This window comes from Toxotes jaculatrix, chromosome 12, assembly GCF_017976425.1.
Source record: "Toxotes jaculatrix isolate fToxJac2 chromosome 12, fToxJac2.pri, whole genome shotgun sequence".
In the NCBI taxonomy this organism is placed as follows: Eukaryota; Metazoa; Chordata; class Actinopteri; family Toxotidae; genus Toxotes; species Toxotes jaculatrix.
This window is the reverse complement of record NC_054405.1, coordinates 16,031,133-16,043,585: the sequence shown is the minus strand read 5'-3', so window position 1 is coordinate 16,043,585 and position 12,453 is coordinate 16,031,133. Positions and strand designations below refer to the sequence as shown.

At 39.8% G+C, this 12,453-nt stretch overlaps 1 protein-coding gene across 1 annotated transcript in view; it reads right to left on the bottom strand.

The window, feature by feature from the left end:
- fstl4 (follistatin-like 4) overlaps positions 1-12,453 on the bottom strand; it is a 169,687-nt gene that overhangs the window by 131,711 nt on the left and 25,523 nt on the right. The gene's annotated exons all lie outside the window — the stretch shown is intronic.

The following is a 12,453-nucleotide window of genomic DNA, read 5'->3' as shown; positions in this document are numbered from 1 at the left end:
TGCAGTGCTGACTTCTCTTTCACATCCAAGACAACCCCAATCAGCTTTTCATATACCCTAAAAATCCACCACTTTCCCCAGCAAATTCTGTGTTAAATGATGACGATATGGACAAAATGTCAAAGGGCAGAGGTGGTTTGTCACTTTCAAAATACAGTATAAAGTAGTCACTTTAGCTACTGCGACAAAAAGAATATGCCACATTCACTGCATTTATGCACGCATAAATGCTGAACTTCCTGAATGAAAATAGCTGGCTGAGATAATTTCTCACACGTCTGTGTGTCGAGTGTGTCATCCTCTTCTCATGTGAGTTCACTGCAACTTTGTCAACTGAATTCTCACTGGAAACAGAAATATGACGCCATTTGTACTTTGCTTTTGCTTGAAGAAAACAAGTTCTTGAGACTCTTTGTGCTCTATGATGGCGAGATCTTATTTCGCTCAGCATATATGCCATTCTGTGCTGGACCATCACTCGATCAGGTCACAACCACTTCTTCAACTAATGTATCGGTCTTTCACTTCAGCTACAGCAGCTGTGTACCCATTGACCTGCAACTTCACTACATGTCATGAACTTTCTGTCATTTTGAAAGGAAAGAGATTCATGGAAAAACATTATTATCTCTGTGCAGTGTACGTGTAGCCAATGAGTGAGTGAGGCTGGATTGGACTGAAATAGAAGTAGTGTATCTAGGTATATTTTTGTGTACATATAAATGTCTGGTACAAACTGAGGATATGATTTGATTTTTTATGCAAGAGCAAAGTCTACATGGACGTATAGACTTTTTTTCCCCTACTGTGAAACTGGGTCACAGTGGGAGTCTTTTATAAATGATGGTAATACTGTACAAGCTGACTCTAGCTGTTTGAATGTGAATGGCAGCGTTTTTAAAAAGCCATCTTTCAAGGAAGGAAGTGTTAAACTGGTTAAACTGGAATGGCTGGAGTAAGTTTTACACCGAATTCCAACCAGCTAATGTTCAAACTACAACAGGTGGCGTGGTTGAAAATTTGGTTAAACCCCTCTGCTGAGGAGTAGTTGCACTAACCCGTACAAGACATGCATTTAAAGAGGAGAAACACATACAGCATAAGGCATTCACTCTGTTAGACCATATGCAACAATCAGTATTTCCCATTAATTACCTCGACTGTGGCAGCCCGCCATAGTCTAATTTGTCCCACCACAGTTTCATAATGAACTGAAAATATTTTTACAGTTGTCGGTGTTTCTCATACACTGATTTATTTGTGGTGGCCTGCCACATTATCAACAGTGACCGCCACATATAGATTTTCTATTTTTTTACTATTTCAAGTGGATAAAATCTTATTTTATTGTAGAGCTGTATGCAGCGCATTGATTCGCTCAGCCCCTCCTCACCCTACTGTTTCTCTCTCTCTCTCTCTCTGTCACACACACACACACACACACACACACACACACACACACACACACACACACACACACACACACACACACACACACACACACACACACAAATACATTAACAACGGACCCGTCTGTCAAATAGTCGGACTGGCCACTGAGAGGACCGGAAGAAATCCCGCTGCATTGGTGGCTGGTGGACTGTCAAAAAAATTCATAAAGTTTTTCTCTGTGTGCCTATCATTAGGGGTGCACATGAGAGCGTGCTACGTGAGCATGCGGGGACTAAGCTCACTGACCAATCACAATATGTAATCAACTTTCACCGACCCAACCTGCGTCGATGAAGGTTTGCTATTTGTTAGGCACAATGTGAAGCAATAGAGCTGTATATATTGTTCAGTTATGAATATACACAAAGTACTTAAAACAGTAACAGTGGAACACCTTATATACTTCTTTATTTCATAATACCCTGCTACCACCACAGGTAGAATCTAATTCTGTGGGAAACACTGAACCAGCATTGAGGGGAAACTAACTTCTATCTTAGCAACTTTCAGTTATTGGCAAACAAGTACAAAACTGTCTCCATCTGGATTGCCCCTTGCTAAGCCATATGACAGACAGTGTTTACCAGTCTCCACTGTTTGCCATACAGTAAGCTGTTGGTACACTTGATAGTTTGTTTTCATGCTCCACAAGCTGTCATTTGAGGTCAGCATGTGCCTTTTTCACGGGAAAAATTTCAGTGTAGGGAAACCACGCCCATCCATTACTGTCCACACCTGACCAGTCTCCTGGGCTGAACTAGGTAAAGAGAAAAGAGTGCAGTTTGTTCTGTTGGTTTAGATTTCTGTCACTTTAATCTCATTCCACTTTAACTTTACCAAAGGAGGCTTTTATTAATATCCCAAACTTCTCTGCTGTTTTTATATTCTATCCACACTACATTTGTTGTTCAGCATATGACATTTTGAGTGCTGCTGAATAAGTACAATTTCTGATCTTGTACTTTTTAACATAATGAATCATGTGGTTTTGTTCTGTTTCACCTGGAAGACATTTGAAAAACAAAGCATGTGTGAAACTGCAAAATGAGCAGATACTTTGGTGCCGTATGTGAAATATACCCTCTGGATTCAACGAGTTGATCAGAATACAGATTAAATTAGTGTAAAAATAGAGGAAAAAGTCGCTGGTGAGGAGCATCTGTAATGCACATAAATTGCCATATTACACTCAGTGTGATTAACTTTTCAGAGAGATATGCGATTTCCACTGCTTTAGGAAGGTTACATTCACATATGTTACCGGGGGGGATAAAAGAACAGAGGGCAACCAGGAGCAGTAAGCCTGAGGCAGGTAGACACAAATGTGTTGCTCAAGGACACCTCTATGAGTGATGAAAAATGGACTGAAGCAAGATTTGTTTTTTCTGTTTTGTTACTTTCTACAGTTAAAGGATGTGACACCGCGACCAATACTGTACTGTAACTACAAAATAGAGCAAGAATCACTGTGATCAGAGGAAAGTACCAACATTTTTTGGAACCCGAATGACTGTAAGCAAATAAGACGTTTGGGGCAGTTATTGTGTTATTTGTTGAAACTGTTTTACACTCGAAAAGGTAGACAGGGTCAAACCATAACAAAGGCCACAACTGGAGGAAAACACTCTATTGCCCTACGTGGTAATAAGGCAACTCATGCTAATATCTATTTGGCAACATACTGTCTCATGTTTCCATATAAACATGCACACTGTACAGAAGTAAAGAAAGCGAGTGCTGATATTTCAATATACACTGTTATTAGACGGAAAGACATTCAACTTGTTTTGAAACAATCCTTTCGAGGGGAAAAGAGGTAATGTGAACTGACTTCAAAAGCTAAGGCCAGTATGGTTCCCTCGAGTGAAAGCCCATCTTTCTATATCTACTGATGTAGCCAATTAAGATGCACAACACAGCAGGGAGTATATGTTTGCAGTATCGACTGTCTGAACCCTACAGCTTTAACCCTCACACTCCTAACTAATAAGTCATTTAATTGTGGGTCATATAATAAAACACTGAAGTTAGCACTACAATTGCAGATATTTCTCTGGATACATGTGTCTAGGGTCCTAATAAACTGTGTGAAATATGAAAAGGCATCCAATTAAAATGAAAGCACTGGAAATGAATACCATGTACTGTGTAATTGAGCTTTATAGTATCTCCATTTTCATGTGATATACTGTATTTCTATTCTGATCTTCTCCCTTTTGCCTGCCATTCCATTAAAAACAAATAGTTAAGGAATTATAAAAACAATTTCTAATTTACCAAGAGGTAATTGTATTGTATCAATACTCAGTGAGGCTGGGCATATTTAGAAAAAAAAAGAACCCTTTCAAGTGTTTGTTTTAGCCACTCCTTCTCTTCTCATTCCTCACCATGGCTAGCTGTACACCTGATAATGAAACCCTGCAATAAGTAATACTGTGTAAGCAGACTGAGAAGAGCTGGAAATACAAATATGATCAGCACTGAAATTGATTATAGGTGGGAAATGGGCCAGTTTCAAGCACCACTGAAGCCAAACATTGCCAGGAAAATACACAGTTCAAAGAAAATCATGATTAAATGACAGCTTACAGCAAACATTTGAACACTGAGATAATATGCACACTAGTTAAGACTTGTTAGCCAGTAGCATACATGGCACCAAATGGCAGATCTTTCATTTGACTTCAATGATTCATTTTTCACCAGAGAACGCCACTAATTCATCACAGGGAGATCACATGAATCCCCTCAATTCCTATCACTTTTCCCTTTAACTCTTGCACTTGATGTTGTACAAACATAGAGCGCTCTTTGCAAAACCTTCATTCCCTTTGGCTTCTGGTTCAACTGGCTGAACTGAAACAAGGAAAAACATTTACAACCATTTGATGCCTCCAGGTATTTCAGGTGATCAAAGGTGAGCCAACAGTGCTGCTGCACCACAGGAACCCCAGCCATTATCATTATTAGTCCCTCTGTCATCAGGATTTGACCATCATCACAGGTGATCCATCATCTTCAATCAAGTCTTATGATTGCTGCTGATTAGAGGTGAAACCAGCCAATCAGCTACTTTTAGAAATCAAGGTAGCCACAATTGTGTGGGCTTGTGCCTCCCTTGACCTCAAAAATATTCACCCTCTCAAGAGTGCTCCTAGAGAAGATACCATACTGACAGTGAAAACACTTTTCTTCTATTTTTCTAAAGACAGGCTGTTTCACACAGCAGTGATAACAGCAGCCAGCCACATATTTGTCCTTCAAGCCAGAACTGAGGAGAGGACTTTGGATAAGACAGAGACAGTGGCAGAGAATGAGAGAGAGATGCAGGAAGATTGAGAGACGGAAAGTGACGACGAAAGCAATTAATGAAAACAAAGCCCCAATTCCCTGATGCCTTTTAATGGTCCACTCTCTTGATATGTCGCTGCCTTGCCATGCTGTGCATGCTCTCCCCAGCTGCCATCACGGCTATAAATATCACTTATCAAACTAACTGACTGCTCTCTTGAGAGAGAGGAGAGAGCGAGAGAGCGAGAGAGAGAATAAAGGGGACCAAAAATATTGGCGCAGGTATGATTGCTTGCCAAGACAAATGGCATCAATCAACTTTAGCTGAGCTCCATATTCATCTGCGATTGGACTCCAGCCATGCATACACAGGGAGGGAGGGAAGGAAGATGATAGCTGGTCTGGTTTGGTCATGTGTGCTCTGTAAGCCTCCAGCCACCATCTCTGACTCTATAAAACAGCTCATTTTCCACTATCATTAAGCATTGATTTTAATGTCACAATCACTTCTAGCTGACCATAGCCTGCCGATTCTACCTCACACATTAATTTTTGCACATTTGCATTATCAATATTTTTTCTATTCTATTACTGTGTGTTTACTATTATTAATGTTACTATTTTATCATTGTTTTTAAATCTTTTTATTTATTTATTTACTACCTGTTTCCTAACTGCGTGTTGTGCAACTATAACAAAGCAATTTCCCTGTGGACATCAATAAAGTTTTTCTGATTCTGAATTATATAAACAGTGGCAGGGTGTTGATTTTAACACTCTCAAAAGTTAAATTAACATTGATGGTTGAGCTGTGTAGCAGAGCCCTTGCTGTGCTGATCAATGGGAGTGGTGAGAGCCAGAGGCATGGTCTGTGTTGCACAGGCATATACTGTACGTGTTAATGTGTGTGTGAGTGAAACTTTGCTCTTCAGCACACACGGAGGCAGCGAGAGTGTGCTTGCACAGACATTCAGTAAGGGTTGGACATCTTTTTCTGGGAGATGTGTCACTCCATTACCTGTAGCTACAGAGCAGCGCTTGGTCTCCAGCTTGTCTCCCAGTGTGAACAAAGTCTGTCTGCACAGGCACCTGCCCTGGCCTCCCCAGCATGGCTCAGCATGGCACAGCATGGCACAGCAGGACCTGGCAATGCTGCTGGGCCCTGAAGGTAAGCATGCCTCTGCATGAGCCTAGAGATAAACCCAGCTGTAAATCTGACTTCAACCTCTGCATCACAGATGGCCATCAGTGGGGGTTTGAGCCCCACCCATGGTTCTGCTCCCTCCTCTTCTGTAGCTGTCCATCTCACTTTTGTACCACAAAAAAATATTCAACAGTGATGTCCTGTCTTGTTCTGCAGCTTCTCTGCACACCATGGTTTATATATTTCTACAGCTGAATTAATCTCTCTGCTCATATTAGCTCCTTTCCTGACATAAATTCATCAGAAGCAAATGGCAAAGTAAAAAGGAAAGAAATATTTATATAAACATACCTCCCTGCTGTCTTGTCAACTAAGTTTGTGCCTTATCCTGAACCAAATCAAGAGAAGACAGACAAAGAAACAATATGACAAGATTGGCTTTGTCTAGTTCACAGCAGGAGTCATATGAATTCTACAACCAAGCACTGTGGAAACTCTGCAGTATAAGAGAGAGGCTATGACAGATACAATCTCACAAGCTGACTGCAAATGGTGCATCAGGATTACACAAAAAAACCCCACAAACATTAGAACTTGGCCCATAGGTGGTCTTTAAAGCGAATACACCATGATTATTTGACAGTTAAATGGCTGATAAAATGAATGATATATCTGCCTGTATTAATTTCACACTTAACCACATATGCAATTACACAAAATAATTTACATTTGAATAAACCTATTAGATTTCTACCAGTGAATATAAAGTATGTGTTATGTACCTTTGTAAATGCTTTTTGGAAGCCCTGTATAATAACTAGAGAGTCCTGCAGATAGCAGTGTTAATGTGTGTGACTCAGAAAGAATTACTGTTACAGTAATGTTATTCTATTCTTATTGCTTTGTTTTGATTGCTGTTTCTCAGACTTTGAAAATTACATTTACCCCAGTATCTCTGTTTTTTATGGGTTTTATTACCTCTAAACTCTCCACAGAAGAAGTCTCATGAAGAGGAATGGAAAAATGGGAGTGAGTACTTTGGAAGTACTGCGCTGAGATTTAGCTAGGCTGAAGTTACCTTGGGCACTGAATGAGCCATACCTCATTCATTCTCCTTGCCTGGAAGATTCACTATAAACTTCAGAGTCTTTAAGGTGCCTTTGGGGGTTAACCTCTGAGTTAGGTGAGAGTATGTTGTGGACCAAATCCAATAGAGATCAATACGGCTTGGCAATAGAGCTGAAGCAAGCAGTGAGCTGTTCTCTGTTCTCATCTGAGGCCAGGCTGCCACAATCATCACTGACCCAGTGAAGGGGTTTTCAAGTGCTACGACTTGAGGAACGAATAATCATGGCAAAAATATTCTGAGCTAGCTTTTTATTAGTGCATAATGCTTGCCAGTCTTTCAATTATGTTTGCCAGCTCTTCAGTTTCAAACATTTCTGCTGCACCATGGTCCATCCCTGTTACCACTTTCCACATGTTTTGTATGTGTTTGGTCTGGGTCTGTTTTTCTTCAGCATACTATTTACTTTACTATACTTTTGGCCATGTTAGGTACAACTGATGCACCTTACTTAAAAGACCAGTTAACGAGCAAGTATCTATTAAACTTCCTGATGTGCATAGACTAACAAAAATGCACAGAGAGCAGAAAATAAAGTGGCAATAACAGGCAGGCATGCAGGATAGCTGAGCAATGTATCCCAGGTCCTCTTCTTTTAACTCATCACATAGGGTTTCCGAGTGGTATTACTGTTGGTGCCACTGTCGCAAAGCCCCGATCACTGGCAGGGTCTTCAGTGCTATGATAAAGACAGAGTAAAATACCCACTTGTTTACCTGCCTGAAGATCATTCTTGTTTTACCTGGGTTTCTATCACTCTCCCTACTCTCTTTTCGCAGCCCTGTTTCCCCACTCTATTCGATCTGGATGCCGTAGAACATGAAACAGGATGCCATACAAGTCGTGCAAGAGTGGAATCTATCAGCGAAAAACATGCGGTGGGGCACAAGTCCATAATTCTCTGTTACCCATCTAAATAACACTGAGATATGCCATTAATGATGCATGAACGTAATTACATTTCTCAGAGCATTTTGCCTAATATGCCAAATGAATGGGGAAGGAGAGTGATGAGAACACAGCAGGCGTTAATTGGTCTCATCCATGAGCAAAAAGAGCTTCTATTTTGCAGAGAGGCAATGTTATTGCTTCAATTTGATACAAGTTCAGAAAGGTGCAAATAAATTACTTCAAATGCATTTTGGCTCTCTGACTTAATAGAGGTCACAATTTAATGTGTCTTCCCAATGCAGGAAAAAAAGGGAGAATCATTAAGTCTTTTAACTCTGTCACACTCTGAGTGGAGTGTAGCCTGCAGAAAGTAGTGCTTCCTTTAAATTGAAGAGTTTTTGAGTCCGTGATAACAGCATGGGATGACCATCGGATGTCAAAAACCTGCAATGTACATGGCCGTTAATTTGTTGCTGGAGGGATGGTACAAAGGCTGGCCAGTAACCAGAAAGTAGCACTCTGCACTGACAGGAAGTTGTGATCAAACGGGCTTACATTATAGGATACCATTGGATCTATAGTATTAAGTAAGTGCCATAATATGAATTGTCAAAAGATTTCTTGTACCTGCACGTGAAACCCACAACACCAGTCTGAACAACAAATAAATAACAAGTAACAAATAAATTTGCATGGCATGTTTAGATTGCTTCTTTTCAGTTACTGGCAACAGAAAAGATGTCTTGTGTGATGTCACATTTTGGTCAAAGTGACCCCCCCCCCCCCCCCCCCATTCATTTCTGCCATGTTTTACAGAGACAAATTAAATGCCTGATGCACATTAAGGACAAAAGACAAAAGTGCTGGATAGTAAAATATATAACACACCCTGTGGCATCATGGTTTTCCACCAAAAACCTTCATTCGTCTGTAGTCTGTTGACACCACGCTTGATACAGCTTGGCATAACTCCCCTTAGAACTTACGAGAGATGCATATATTTTTAATCATTTCAGCAGCCTGTCTCCATACATGTGGGCTCACACACATACACAATTGCATACTGTGAAACACACACAAGGAGACCAGACAGCAACATTTCCATGCATGAACAATTATATCTTCCACAAGAACAGAGATTAGAAGACCGGAACCCTTAACCTATGCAGACAGGTGTTTAAATATTTAATATTTCCCTAAAATCTCTGTATTGGCATCAGACTAAACAATATAACTGTACAGATTAGCTATTCTCACCAAGCACACAATGCAGACAGAAACTGAGGGGAAAAAAAAGGGAGAAAAGCAGTACGAGATAAAATGTGAATGTGAACCATTTTATATTTTTTGATAATTTTGGGTGTTTACTGGATAAAAAAAAGAAAAAAAAGAAGAAGAACAAATTAAAAAACCTTGGCTCTGGCAGCTTTCACACTGGTGTGTGCAGTGCAGCGTGCAGAATATGTCCTTGAAGGTGATATGTATGCTATGTAAACACACTGACAGGTGACATATTAAAATAAAAAAACTGAAAGAAAAACAGAGCAGATGCACATGTTTCCATAAAGATCACAAGGACTCAATCTATGGTTTTTAAGTCTGAAAATGATGCTAATAATTCCATGACCTTGACAGTCACCGGATCTCAACATGACTGAACACCTACGGATAATTTTGGCCAAACATTTTAGATAGCACTCTTCACCACCATCATTGGTGACACCAAATGGGGGTAGATGTTTTGGAGGAATGGCGTTCATCATTTTGGATTTGTAAAATCTATGTCATGCTAACTCAAGGGATGCCTTACTAACACACTTCACCCTTCTACAGATACTACTGTTATTTGCTTATTTATGTGAAGAACTGAGCCAAACGCTGAAAGACGGATGAAAAAAATGTCACACTAACCCAAACAGCTGGTTTGACTGGAGGAAGGACTAAATCAGGTTGGAAAGGGAGGATGTCAGCTGTGTGATCTCACCCTGCAAACCATTCTCTGAGAGACATCACATCACTATCTGTGGATAAATGCTGAGTGCTCTGGGTATCTGTTAAACTCAGCACATTTAAAGCATTTATTGGCAGCTTCCATGCCTCCTTTAATCAGGATCTCTTTTAATGATCCCTAAAAATTAAACTGACTTCTGTGAAATTAAGCTCTATATGTTTGAGAATGGCTGAGAGGAGTGAGGTGGCAACAATGGCAGACTGGGAGAGTGGACTGCAACTGCGAGCTACAGACAACAAAACAAGAGGTTGATTGTCTACAGTAGCTGGTGTTACTATGAATGCATATGCTATCATCAAAGCCATCTGAAAATGATGGTAAACTGTGATTAAGGTCAGCGCTCTGAAACACCTACTCTGAATAATAAAGGCCTGTCTAATACAGTTTCTTACTGTTCGGCAACGTGGGTACAGTTTTGCGTTGGTACAAACCCTTAGTAGATGACTTTCATTCCTACAGCTGGTCATTATGCTATCCATTTATAATAGATGCAAATTAGACCGTCTGCTGGTACCAAAGTACTGCTTGTCATCAAATTATTGAGGTAAAACACAGGAGATGGATTGCACAATGTCCAAGGAAGAAAATTAAAGTACATTTTACTCAGGTGCATGATTGAGAAATATACTTTCATGTACTAATTATTGTTTTAAATGTTCTCCAAGGAGCAGGTGGATCTGGTTTGCAATGGTAATGAGTGCTAGAAAATTCACGCAAACACTCCTAATCAGAAAACCAGAATTACTGATACTTACAGTATGTAAAAGTTGTTTTAGTATGGTTTAGCTAGCCAACTCCTGTGGAACGGTTTTGTGAATGTAGATTATGTTCTGACCTGGTTTATAAAAAAAAAAAAGAAAAAAAATCTACATTTATAAAATATTAAACAAGACAGCAATGGCCAGGCCTTTCATCATCTGAAAATTAAATTCCCAGGCTTATGCATTGAAATGATTTGATCTAAGATAGGTAAAAACACTGTTAACCCAGTATTGAAAGGAGACTCTTAGAGACCTGAAAAACTTAAAAGTGAGTTGCAGTTTGCTTATCAAGATCTGAGACTTGATTTAGTGTCTCAAAAGCTGTAAGAACAGTTCTGTATCCAAGTAATGTTGAAAAGAAAATTTAAAACTGTAATAAAATAAAGAGTTCACAGCACAACTTCAATATATAGGATTGCTGGAATACAGGCTGGAGCTGTTCTGCCTTTAAAAACTTATTTCAAAAGCAATTTCTCTAAACCTACAACTGAACTTAAATGAGCCACTGGTGCTTTCAGGAACAGAAAAACATGCAAGGAGCTGGCCTGCAGGTGTGACTCTGACATTAATTTTTCTTTAATTAGTTTTTATCAGAAAGCAAAGTTGGTCTGATTACTCTGATCCCTGCCCTCATTCAATCATCTGAGAAACTTGTTATCATCGCCTCCCCCTCAGAATGACAGCTGAATTATCACTTAGCTCACTGAGAGACAGCTCATTCTAACACGTCAAAATAACCATGCTAGCCACAGCCGGCTCTATCTGATTTCACACTATACTTGCTGCTCCTGCTTAGTATGGCAAGTTGCAATTTCATTACGAATCTCTATCTCACTCTCTCTCTTGCTTCTCACTGATGTCCTTAACCAATGACACCCTAACTCATTCATCGCCCTATTTCTGTGGTCCTGAGGTTTCATTGCTGATGCAGTCAGGGTGAAGAGCCTCTCCTTCAGCGGCCAGGCCGTCGCTCACACACCTGGGAGTCTGCCCCACTATTACGCATGCTATTTGCACAAATTGCTCCATTTGTGTTTGAATATGAAATGCAAAACCCGAATATGACTGGAGACCGTGTCTATCCCCTGAGAGAGCAGTTGAGATGTGAGGGATATTTTATTCTTCAATGAGAGCGCCTCTTCATCCCATATTTGTCATTAGCTGTAAGTGAAGTTTGAGGAATTTTAAGTGTGAAATTCTCTGGAAAACCAAAAAACCCAATTGCTAATGCCAGATTGTTATTGTTCAGAGGAGTTCAACTGGCCTTTTGGAAGTGACAGGAAAAAATAACACCTTAATGACATGAAGGAGCGCACAGAGCACTCAAGTTAATGACATGCCTGTAATACTACATGTGCTGCATTTCTTTTCAGTACATTAATAAACCAAGACAGGTGAATTGGTGGCCTTCATAATTTCTTCTCTTAATTCTTAAATGTTCAGGTATTGGCTCTTAATTTTGTTACTTACATACATGGGCAATTGAGCTGCATAACTGCATCTATTTTGAAGCAATCAAGTCACATGACTGCGACAAATATCTTTCACTTTAATGAGTCCAAGCCTAGAAAAAGTATGAAAATGAGTTACTGAATTTTGTATGTAATACATAACACTGAAATACAGTGATAATGAAATTGACCCCTGCTTATAATATAAGATTTTGGGTGCACATAAAATTATGAGTTGTTGCGCCTTAATGATGGCACCCCAGTGGAAGTTATATAAAAGTTAGTTGGGAGCCCTATTCTTTACTATGGAAAATGTACAGATATCA